Below are 12,694 nucleotides of genomic sequence, written 5' to 3'. Positions count from 1 at the left end.
TCTTTTACTTGTCCACATCTGAGGGACCGAGGGCAGGCTGTTGTGCTTAGATGGGGCTGAGTAGGGTGTCCCCGGCAAACTGCCGGTCTGTGAGGAAGATGCAGGCAGAAAAGTTAGGTTGATCCAAAGGTGGTGCTCTCGATATCGGAGAGCGCTCAACACCAGCTGGTGTTTCCACTTCCAAATCAAATTATGACCTGCCAATCACACTGGCTGTTGCGGGTAAAGAGGTGACAGGTCTGCGTCCAAAAACATGTGTGACTGCTGTCCCCCCAGTCACAAAGGATGAAGAGGCCGCGGATGCACAAGATGGGGCAGACGGTGGTTGGCCCGGCTCACTAGGCCGCATTGTAGCACAGTGAGCTTCCCACTGCAGCTTATGCTTCATATCCATGTGACGGTTCATGCATGAAGTACTCAAAGTATGGATTTTTTGGCCTCTACTTAGCTTTTGGTGACAAATATTACAGATAACACGAGTTGGGTCATCCTTATCGATCTGAATAAATGCCCATGCTATGCAAGGCTTAGAGCCCATGCGACCTGAAGAGCCACCACGACTTGTGGTCAGAGGCAGAGTTGTGGTTGAGGATGCAGTTGTTGACGTGCTTCCAGTACTCCGTCTGTGTCCAGGAAGGCACAACCTGACCTCGTCCTCAATAGCATCTGTGACGCCCAGCTGAGCTTGGTATCACAGATCCTAGAAGAGTGCATTGATGGAATCCTCCACAAGAGGCCCCCATAAACATTCACACATCGCCACCTTCCACCTCAGAGCAGCAGAGGGAGACCGTTAGGGATATAAATAGGGAAGGTGGAACTAGGCAGTTCAATTCCTCTGAAGAGTTCCTGCAGTAGAGAAGCCTAAGAGAGGTCAGTCTGCAGTGGAGCTCAGTATAGTCTAGAGAATAGTGTTGAGCCACCCCCGTATTGTTCGAGTTCGGTTCGGTTCGTCGAACACCCGTGTGTTCGCCGAACTGTTCGTCGAACTGTTCGTCGAACACCTTCGAACACCGTTAAAACCAATGGCAGGCAAACAAAAACACATAGAAACACATAGAAAACACCTTCAAAGGTGTCCAAAAGCTGACAAACTGCTCAGAAGACACAACTAACACATGGAAAAGTGACAAGTACATATAGTCATGCGAAAAGAAAAGAGGTGGAGGAGTAAAAGGAGGGGGAGACACAGATATAGGCATGTCATGCCCTTCTAAAATCCAAAAAGTGAGAAGCCGACACGTTCAGTCCGCTCCTGCCCGTGCCACCTCCGTGTCGCCGGGTTTGTGCCAGAGCCGCGGTGAACCCTGACGGCCAGCCCCCCTCTCCCAATACTGGTGCCTGTCCACTGGTGGGTTGAGCGAGACCCCCTGTGGTGGAGGCAGCTCTAAGCTTTTTAATTTATATTGTCTCTCTAATTTGAATGAATACACTTTAAATCCATTTACAAGGATCTATTGGAGGGCAAGTCTCATGCCAGCAGCCGCATAATTCCAGCTCCAGTAGCGTCCACTAAAGCTGCTGCAGTTAAAAAGCTTTTATAAGGATCGAGCTCGGCTGTCCACCGCAAGGCATCCTACTGCCAGTCCCAGGCCCTATGCCTTGGGGTGCCTCCTGATGCTCTTCACTGAGTATCCCGTGGTCCCGAAGCATTTCCTTTGAAAAAATTAAGTGTCAAAACTACAGGTGGTGTAGCTTGCTTAACAGCCGGGATAATCCGCTGACTAGCAGACACTGCTACTAGGCACAAAGTATTTCCTGGGCTAGATGCAGTTAAAAATTTGTAATTAGATACTCTCGTTGGATGCTGAGAAAGCATTCCATAGAGTCTCCTGGCACGCCATATATGATTCTCTTAAAAAGCTTGGGGTAGGGGTCTAGGGGACCCTTTTATAGCCAAAATCACGGCCCTGTATCACAATACGTCACCTAGGCTGAAGATAAATGGAACTGTAGCACCCTGAGGGCTCGGTTGCTACAGAGGTATTGCACCTCACCCAGAGGTGTGATATCTCACTCTCAGGTAAGGATGGAGTGTGGATCAGGACCCGATACCTGCATGCATTACACCACATTGCCGTGGGGCAGGGCGACCAATATGCCTCTGAGATGGGCACGACAGTCCCTGTCCCTGGCTGGAGTGGGAGGAGGGAACACTGAGGAAGGGGAACCCTGTAGTGCAGGAGCAGGGAGGAAGCAGTTCCTGGGTGCATTGAGAAGGGAGTATAAAAGGTGGGCACCATCTTAGTTCAGTGCAGAGAAGTCTGAGCAGAAGTGGCAGGGAGCAGGGGCTCTGCATGAGCCCTGCTCCGGATGCGGGCCTAGTAACAGAGGCCCAGGCCTGGAAGAGGGAGAAGGAAGGAAGAGGAGCGGAGAAGGCTCCAGGAACGAGGAATGAAGGGATCCCAGGGGTGCGGACGGGCGAGTCGCCACCGCACGCCCGAATCCACCTGCGTGGAGGGGTCAAGCCAAAGGGGGAGACCGGTCCCCGAAACTAGTGGAGGCAGGAAACGACCCTCAGCTAGAAACCGGAGGCTGTGACATTTTATGTGGCGCAGCCCCTCGCTACACCCGCTAGGAAGGCACCACATAGGGTCAGGGAAACTGGCGCCAAATTTACCCAGAGGAGGCCCGAGGCAGCCGGACAGAAGGGTTGGTAAGAAAGGCCAGACAAAGGACACACAAAGGGGGTCCTGTGAAGCGCTCCAAAGTTATCTGGGAGTTGTCTGAGCCCCTCACCTGGTGAGCACAGTACGACGTGGGCAGCCGTTACCTGCAGACGTGGTCTGGATAATAAGAACTGTGAGTAAAGGCCCTGGACTGCATCACTGACTCCGTGTCGTTACTGCTGCTGCCCTGCACCATCACCCCCATCCTCCGCATACACTGCCCTGAGGCTATACTCCTCCCGTGGGGAGTTATGCTACGCTCTGCTGCACCCACAACACCAGCCTCAGCGGTCTGCCCTGCAGCGGCGGTTCACTCTGACCGCAATCCACGGGTGGCGTAGTCGGACATTTAAACATCAAAACCACATAAATAGTTCCGCCACTGGTTTGACCACCCTGAGCCACGGAACCGGGTCGCCGCCATGTAGACTACAACCACCAGCATCCACCAAAAAGGGTCCGGCTCCGGGTGTCCCAAGGCCCAGGGGGTGCATCAGAACATTTTCATCACCTTTCACAATCACCAATGGGACAAGGCAGGGATGTCCTCTGTCCCCTCTCTTATACATCCTAGTGACGGAGCACCTGCTCTCATCAATTCGCCATAACCCCAATATTAGGTGGATTGAGGTGGGAGGCACCGAGTACAAGTGCTCTCTATTTGCTGATGATGTCCTAGTATATATCACTCAATCACATATATCCATCCATGCTGTTATGGCTGAAATAGATCACTTTGTTACATGGTCAAATTTTAAAATCAATGCAGCGAAGTCTGAGGCCCTCGATGTCTCCCTCCCCAAATCCATATAGGATTCCATCCAGTCCAACTTTCTCTTTGCCTGGCCCTCACAGGATATCAAATACTTAGGAATTCCTATTCATAGAGACCTCTCCCATCTATGTTATCTTAATTTTGGGCCCTTTATTGAACAACTCCATACAGACCACGGTTGGCAAGTTAGAACTGTAAGATTCACTGCGTGAACCACTGGTGTTTTGTGGAAAAGCACATGTACACTGTGTTCCAAAGTATTATGCAAAAAGTGTTTAGGAGTGATAAGGGAAGAATTTGTTTGTTTGTCAGTTAAACTCATTGATGGTGATGTGTGTCAGGGCTCTTTATATCACTGTAAGCAATTGCAGACACCTGTGCTAATTAGTTTGGCAGGTGTGTCCAATGAAAGGCAAGACTACTTAAGAAGGCTGTCTCACATTATTAAGCAGCCTACATTTTCTGCCAAAATGGGAAAGAAAAAGGATGTGTCGGCTGCTGAGAAGCAACAAATTGTGGAGTGTTTAGGTCAAGGCATGACTACAATCAACATTGTGCGATGATCAGGATGAAGTGTCTTGGCAATCAAGAAGTATGTAGCTGATTCACAGTACACACGTGTGCGTGCTGATAAGGGCAAATTGAGGACTCTTTCCTATAGGCAATTAGGTCAGGTTAAAAGAGCAGCGGCAAAACAGCCTTGTCATAGCAGCAGACAAGTTTTTGAAGCTGCTGGTGCCTCCAACGTCCCCCGAACAACAAGATGCAGGGTACTTCAGAGGTTTGCAGCTGTGAATACGCCATCCTGTCGACCTCCTCTATCCACTTCACACAAGCAGAAACGGCTCCAGTGGGCCAAACATTACATGAAGACTGATTTCAAAACTGTTTTGTTCATGGATGAGTGCCATGCAGCGCTCGATGGTCCAGATGGATGGAGTGGAGGATGGCTGGTTGATGGACACCCCACGCAAACACGGCTACAGCGCCAACAAGGAGGAGGTGGAGTAATGTTTTGGGCTGGAATCATGGGGAGAGAGATTGTCGGCCCCTTTAGGATCCCTGAAGGCGCTAAAGATGAACTCCATGATGTATGTGGATTTTCTCAAACAGCACTTCCTGCCATGGTTCAAGAAGAAGAACCGTGTATTTCACAGCAAGATCATTTTTTTGCATGATAATGCACCATCTCATGCTGCACATAAAACATCTGCATCTCTGGCTGATATGGGCATAAAAGGGGACAAACTTATGGTGTGACCCCCATGCTCCCCTGACCTCTACCCCATTCAGAACCTCTGGAGCATCATCAAAAGGAGTGTCTATGATGGCGGGAGGCAGTTCACATCTAAGCAACAGCTCTGGGAGGGTATTCTGTCCTCATGCAAAACAATTGAAGCAGAAACCATCCAAAACCTGACAAATTCAATGGACGAGAGAGTTCAGAAGCTCCTTTCGAACAAGGGGTCCTATGTGAAAATGTAACATCACCTAGATTAAAGTTTTGCGTTGAAAACTGTTTGATTTCAGTTTCTAATAACCTGCTAATGCTTATAATTTCAAAAATGACCATTTTTTTGGTCTTTATTAAAATGAAAAGGTTGATCGAAAAGTTTGGGGGATCTAAGAGTGTGGCAACCCAGTAGTCATGATTACTTCGAATTCTGACAATATGAGGGTCATGTTGCAGGTAGTGCAGCAAGAAGGCACTTATGTGTCTTGCGCATCTCGGAGCCCCAAAATTATTTTCCGGGCTAGATGCAGCTAAAAATTATTATTAATTTTAAATCTGGTGGAGCTTAGCATAGATGGCCTAATGGGATCAGTGCTGCACACTGCTACAAAGCCCAAATTATTTTCCAGTCAAGATACAGATAAACATGATTAGTAATTTTAAATCTGGTGGAGCTTATTATAGATGGCCTAATAGAATCAGTGCTGCACACTGCTACAAAGCCCAAATTATTTTCCAGCCAAGATACAGATAAACATGATTAGTAATTTGAAAGCTTAAAACGGTTGGTAGGGTGATTTTAACCAATCATCAAGCTTTTACTCTCCCCAGGATGACACAGGGGTAGAAAAGTCGTTTCGGATCCATGATTTGTTCATCTTTATGAACGTGAGTCTGTCTACATTATCAGTGGAGAGCCGCGTGCGCTTATCTGTCAGCACACCACCAGCAGCGCTGAACACACGTTCAGACAAAACGCTGGCTGCGGGGCATGACAAGATCTCCAAGGCGTAAGTGGCTAGCTCCGGCCATTTATCCAGATTGGAAGCCCAAAAAGAGCAAGGGTCCAGTGACACAGTCATGGCTTCAATGTTTACTTGGAGATACTCCTGTACCATCGTCTCTAGGCGTTGACTATGTGTCAGACTTCTTGTCTCCTGTGGCCTTGCAAAGGATGGGCTAAAAAGTGGTGAAATGATTCCGCAAAATTGATGTTACCAGCAGATACTGTGGTTCTGTTACGGTTTGAGTGCTGAACACTTGACGGTCCCACGGTTGGCAAGTTGGAACTGTGAGATTCACTACGTGCACCACTGGTGTTTTGTGGAAAAGCACATGTAAGATTCTGCAACAGTCTCTGCTGATACTCCTGCATGCGTGCATCCCTTTCTATGGCAGGAATAATTTCTGCAAATTTACTTTTGTACCGGGGATCTAACAGTGTGGCAACCCAGTAGTCAGGATTATTTCTAATTCTCACAATTCGAGGGTCATGTTGCAGGTAGTGCAGCAAGAAGGCACTCATGTGTGTTGCGCATCCAGGAGCACCAAGTCCCTGTTGTGTTGGTGGCGAGGTAACAATCATGCTTCCTTCCTCTGTCCTCTCCCCCCAACCTCGCACAACAGAAATGTGATCAAGGTCTCCCTCATCTGATGAGTCTTCCATCAATTCGTCCTCCACTTCTTCCTGGGCTCCTGCACCTTCCTCACTAGTTTGGTTGTTACCATGCGCCCTGGTAAAACCATCTCCCCCACCCTCACATGCCTGCCGCCTTGGTGCTGCCGACCGTCTGGACCTTGTAGATGTTAGCCCTACAACTCCTCCTCCTCTACTTCCTCCACCTCCTCTTGTGCCACCACCTGACTCCGAATTCTGTATAACATGTGCTCCAGCATGTAAATCACCGGAATAGTCATGCTGATAATGGCATCGTCAGCACTAAACATCTTCGTCGCCATTTCAAAACTGTGCAGAAGGGTGCATAGGTCCCTGATCAGAGACCACTCCTCCAGCGTGATTTGCCCCACCTCTGGATCTCGTTGGCCCAGGCTATACGTCAGAACGTATTGCACCAGGGCTTGTCGGTGCTGCCACAGTCGCTGCAACATGTGCAGAGTTGAATTCCACCGGGTAGGCACATCGCATTTTAGCCGGTGAAGTGGCAGGCCCAACGACTTCTGTAGAGATGTAAGTCGCTGAGCTGCGGGATGCGAACGGCGGAAGTGAGCACACAGCGACCGTGCCCTCTGCAGAAGGCCATCTAGTCTGGGATAGTGGGCTAAAAATTGCTGGACAACCAGGTTCAACACGTGAGCCATACAAGGCACGTGTGTGACATTGCCCCGGCGAAGGGCCGCACCCAGGTTTGCAGCATTGTCGCACACGGCCTTCCCTGGTTTCAGGTCCAGTGGAGACAACCATTCATGAAATTGGTTCTCCAGAGCTGACCACAACTCCTCAGCTGTGTGACTCACATTTCCCAGACATTTCAAAGTAAAAACCGCCTGATGACGTTGAGCCCTACTGCCAGCATAGTAAGGAGGTGTGCAGGATCCCTTCTGCGCAGTTAGAAAGCTTGTGGCATGACCAGACAGGCTTTGGGTGCAGGTGGAAGACCGCGAGGAGGTTGAGGAGGCAGAAGAAGTGGAGGAACTTTGACATAAAGAGGATTGACGCACAACTCGTGGGGACGGCAAGACTTGGACAGCAGCTCCTTGTCCTGCTGTCACCATAGTTACCCAGTGCCCAGTCAGCGACATGTAACGCCCCTGTCCATGCCTACTCGTCCAAGTGTCTGTGGTGAAATGCACCCTGTCACACACACAGTTTCTCAAAGAAGCGGTGATGTTGTGTGCGACATGCTGGTGGAGCGCAGGCACACCTTTCTTTGAGAAGTAGTGCCGACTGGGCATCTGGTACTGGGGCACTGCGACGGACATAAGGTCTCGAAAATCCTCTGTGTCCACCAGGCAGAAAGGCAGCATTTCTGTAGCCAAGAGCTTGCAGATGGTGAAATTCAACCTCTTAGCTTTCTCATGGCTAGGAGGAAATGGTCTTTTACTTGTCCACATCTGAGGGACCGAGAGCTGGCTATTGTGCTTAGACGGAGTTGATAAGGGTGTCCCCGGCAAACTGCCGGTCTGTGAGGAAGATGCAGGCGGACATGTTAGGTTGCCTTGATCCAAAGGTGGTGCTATCGATGTCGGACAGCGCTCCACACCAGCTGGTGTTACCACCTCCAAAGAAAATGATGATCTGCCAATCACGCTGGCTGTTGCGGGTAAAGAGGTGGCAGGTCTGCACCCCAAAACAGGTGTGACTGCTGTCCCCCCAGTCACAGAGGATGAAGAGGCCGCGGATGCACAAGATATGGCAGACGGTGGTTGGCCCGGCCGGCTAGGCCGCATTGTAGCACACTGAGCTTCCCACTGCAACTTATGCTTCATGTCCATGTGCCGGTTCATGCATGAAGTACTCAAACTATGTATTTTTTGGCCTCTACTTAGCTTTTGCTGACAAATGTTACAGATAACACGAGTTGGGTCATCTTTATCGATCTGAAAAAATGCCCAGCCTATGCAAGGCTTAGCACCCATGTGACCTGAAGAGCCACCACGACTTGTGGTGAGAGGCAGAGTTGTGTTTGAGGATGCAGTTGTTGACGTGCTTCCAGTACTACGTCTCTGTCCAGGAAGGCGCAACCTGACCTCGTCGTCACTAGCATCTTCCTCCACCTCCTCTGCTGACCTCATCTCTTGGCTGACTGTGGGTTGACAGTAAGTGGGATCTCCAACCTCATCATCATCACCCTGTGCATTATCACACCCGTCGTCCTCAGAGCCAACCTGTTCCTGCCCTGACAAAAAACTAAAGTTGTCGCTCCAATCAGGTATTTGAGTCACATCATCGTCTTCCTCATTGTCTCCACCAACAGGAATTACAGTTTGGGAATGAAGGTCTACATTATGGTCAGAACCTTCTGCCTCTGGTCCTGGATCCGACTCATAAAGATTCTGGGCATCAGTGCAGATCATTTCCTCGTCTGGATTCACAGAAGCGCTGGAGTCGACCTCTGATTCCCAGGCTATAGTATGAGTAAACAGCTCTGCAGATTCAACCATCTGTTCTACCTCATACTCAGACGGGCAGCTGGAGATTTGGGAGCTGTGAGGAAGCAAGTGCGATTGGGGTGACACCTTTGAGGACTGGAGTATTTGTGATGTTGAAGTTGATGTGGAGGAGAGCCCACTTAAAGGAGCACTTGATATCCGTTGAAGCACCTGCTGTTTTTGTGCCTCATCTGGAATTTGTAGCGATTGGCGTGGCCGTAAGAAAGGGATCTTATCACATTGTCCGCTAAAAGAAGTAGACATTTTAGTTTGGCTGGAAGATGGTCTTTCTTCTGCAGATGTTACTGTTACTTTAACACCTACCCCACGGACACAACCTTTTTTCCCCTTCCCAACATGCCTATTCCCCTTTCCACCAGCAGCAGGCCTTTTTCCACTCATTTTGGTGGTTAACTAATTCACAACTCTGGAGTTGTTTGCACAAAAAAACAATGGATGGGAACCGAGCAGAGCTGAGTGGCCAAACTGTGGTATTAGGCCAAAACTATTGGCTGGGTTAGATGCAGAAAAAAATTATATTCAATTTGCAACCTGATGGAGGTCAGTATAGATGGACTAATAGAACAAGTCCCACACACTGCTAGAAGGCCAAATATTTTTTCAGAGCTAGATGCAGACAAAAAATTATTTTGAATTTGCAACCTGATAAAGGTCAGTATAGATGGACTAATAGAGAAAGTCCCACGCCCTGCTAGAAGGCCAAATATTTTTTCACAGCTAGATGCAGACAAAAAATTATTTTGAATTTGCAACCTGATGGAGGTCAGTATAGATGGACTAATAGAGAAAGTCCCACGCCCTGCTAGAAGGCCAAATATTTTTTCAGAGCTAGATGCAGACAAAAAATTATTTTTAATTTGCAACCTGATGGAGGTCAGTATAGATGGACTAATAGAGAAAGTCCCACACACTGCTAGAAGGCCAAATATTTTTTCAGACCTAGATGCAGATAAAAATTATTTTTAATTTGCAACCTGATGGAGGTCAGTATAGATGGACTAATAGAGAAAGTCCCACACACTGTTAGAAGGCCAAATATTTTTTCATAGCTAGATGCAGAAAAAAATTATATTCAGTTTGCAACCTGATGGAGGTCAGTATAGATGGACTAATAGAACAAGTCCCACACACAGCTAGAAGCCCAAATATTTTTTCAGAGGTAGATGCAGAAAAAAATTATATTCAGTTTGCAACCTGATGGAGGTCTGTATAGATGGATTAATAGAACAAGTCCCACACACAGCTAGAAGCCCAATATTTTTTCAGAGGTAGATGCAGAAAAAAAATATATTCAGTTTGCAACCTGATGGAGGTCAGTATAGATGGACTAATAGAGAAAGTCCCACACACTGCTAGAAGGCCAAATATTTTTTCAGAGCTAGATGCAGATAAAAAATTATTTTTAATTTGCAACCTGATGGAGGTCAGTATAGATGGACTAATAGAGAAAGTCCCACACACTGCTAGAAGGCCAAATATTTTTTCAGAGCTAGATGCAGATATAAATTATTTTTAATTTGCAACCTGATGGAGGTCAGTATAGATGGAATAATAGAGAAAGTCCCACATACTGTTAGAAGGCCAAATATTTTTTCAGAGCTAGATGCAGAAAAAAATTATTTTTAATTTGCAACCTGATAGAGGTCAGTATAGATGGACTAATAGAGAAAGTCCCACACACTGCTAGAAGGCCAAATATTTTTTCAGAGCTAGATGCAGACAAAAAATTATTTTGAATTTGCAGCGTGATGGAGGTCAGTATAGATGGACTAATAGAACAAGTCCCACACACTGCTAGAAGGCCAAATATTTTTTCAAAGCTAGATGCAGAAAAAAATTATATTCAGTTTGCAACCTGATGGAGGTCAGTATAGATGGACTAATAGAACAAGTCCCACACACTGCTAGAAGCCCAAATATTTTTTCAGAGCTAGATGCAGAAAAAAATTATATTCAATTTGCAACCTGATGGAGGTCAGTATAGATGGACTAATAGAATGATGCTATGCCCAAAAGATTTTACTTCACTAGGTGCAGTAAAAAAATTGGTATTCTATACACAGGTGGTATATCTTGCAACACAGATAGGCTACTCCACTGACTAACACACTCTGCAATAGGCCAAAAAGGATTAGCTTTGCTAGATTCAGCCAAATGCTGTGAAAAAAACTTGCACAGCACTGGCACAGACCTGCCTGGCAAAAACTGATAGGAACTGATGTAACCTAGTCCTGAAAAGGACTGCAATTACAATTAGTCTTTACTTCCAAAATCTATCTATTTAAGAGCACAGACCTGCCTGATAAAAGTCGTAGGAAATGCTGTAACCTAGTCCTTAAAAGGACTGCAATCACAACTATTCCCTACTCCCAAGCTATCTGTAGATTTGTGCGAAAATTGGCTTGAAATTAACAAGGTATAGCGCACACAGCAACAGCGGTGCCGTCTAACACGCAGCTGCAGCAGTGAGAAAATGGTGGCGACGGGGAAAATGGCTTGGTCTTATAGGGCAAGGACATGTGACATACACTGCCAATGACACATGCCCTTGCTTGTGTGAAAAAAAGCACTTCGCTCCGTGTGTGCGCTGCTGATAGGCTGACAGATTGCACCTCCCCACTGTAAATGCGGGAAAGAGAAAAAAAAATGGAGATCTTCATTATTCCTGCAGAGATCCATCCCCTGCCCCTCCCCCCACCCCGCTGTACACTCAAACTGCGTATTAACATTAATTTTCATCATTACTGAGAAAAAATCCAGTTATGATTTTGGTGCACGAACAGTTATTGAACATAACCTCGAACAGCCGAATTTTTCTCAAATCGTTCGTGTTCGCCGAACGGCTCGAACACCGCCCAAAACAGCTCGAATTTGAGATTGGCGAACAGTTCGAGTCAAACAACGCACATCTCTTCTAGAGAACTCAGTTAATAGTTCAGCAGTGGAGCACGAGGCTCCTGCTAGCTAGATTCAGGGAGCCCAGTTAGAGCTTAAGGTATGCCGGCGCCATAAGATCGGTGAAGCGCGGCAAGCTGCCGTTAGTGGGTATAGCCTAGTGAGGGCCCGAGTAGGCCAAAGGCGAGTGGAGAGTTAGTACATAGGGGGCAGAGGAGCTAAACCAGCTCACCCCAAAGCATTTACCGGACACCGGATCCGAGCTTACCGGGATCTCTATGACCCAGTAAGGCATAACCAGAATCCCTGGAGAACTAAAAGTCCCAGGGTCGCTAAGGTGCTGATACGTAACAGAGCCAGGAGACGCTTAGACCCCGCATACTGGGAGCGTGAACTCCCAGACAAGGCCCTACCACAAGGTCAGGCAGCGCAGGACAGAGACAAAGTTAGGCCTAGCTCCAGGCAGGTCAGAAACTTACTACGCAGAGGCAAGAAACAGGAGGCCCTACACCCGCTCATTCGGGAGGATCCTGATATGCACCCTTCACCCTACAGTGCTCCGGGATGTGCCTGAATTTCCACCAGTAAAAGGTACTGAAGTGACTACCGTGTCCGTTCCCGTTCTTGCTCTGACCCAGCTGGGTCTCACCTGTCCTGCATTCCCCCTGAATACGCTGCTCTGAGGCCTAGCTCCACCTGTGGGGAGCTATACCATCGAGCTGCCTTATCACCGGCCTCAGTGGACTGCTGCAGCACTGGTGCTTCTCACCAGATACCACAGGTGGCGTCACAAACTCTTATAAAATTAACAATTATCCACCCTTTTAAAGAGTGACCCCAGGGTACGGGCCAGGGAGCCGACCACCGCGACATCCCAAAAGCCAGGCAAAGGCCCGGGTACCGAGTCATCGCCATCCCCTGGGCTAGTCACATCCTCCTCCACCTCCTCTGCTGACCTCATCGACTGGCTGACTGTGGGTTGACAGTAAG

The sequence above is a fragment of the Phyllobates terribilis genome, unplaced genomic scaffold, assembly GCF_046119375.1.
Source record: "Phyllobates terribilis strain yellow unplaced genomic scaffold, ASM4611937v1 Scaffold_4__5_contigs__length_816908805, whole genome shotgun sequence".
Classification (NCBI taxonomy): domain Eukaryota; kingdom Metazoa; phylum Chordata; class Amphibia; order Anura; family Dendrobatidae; genus Phyllobates; species Phyllobates terribilis.
This window is presented reverse-complemented; position numbering follows the sequence as displayed.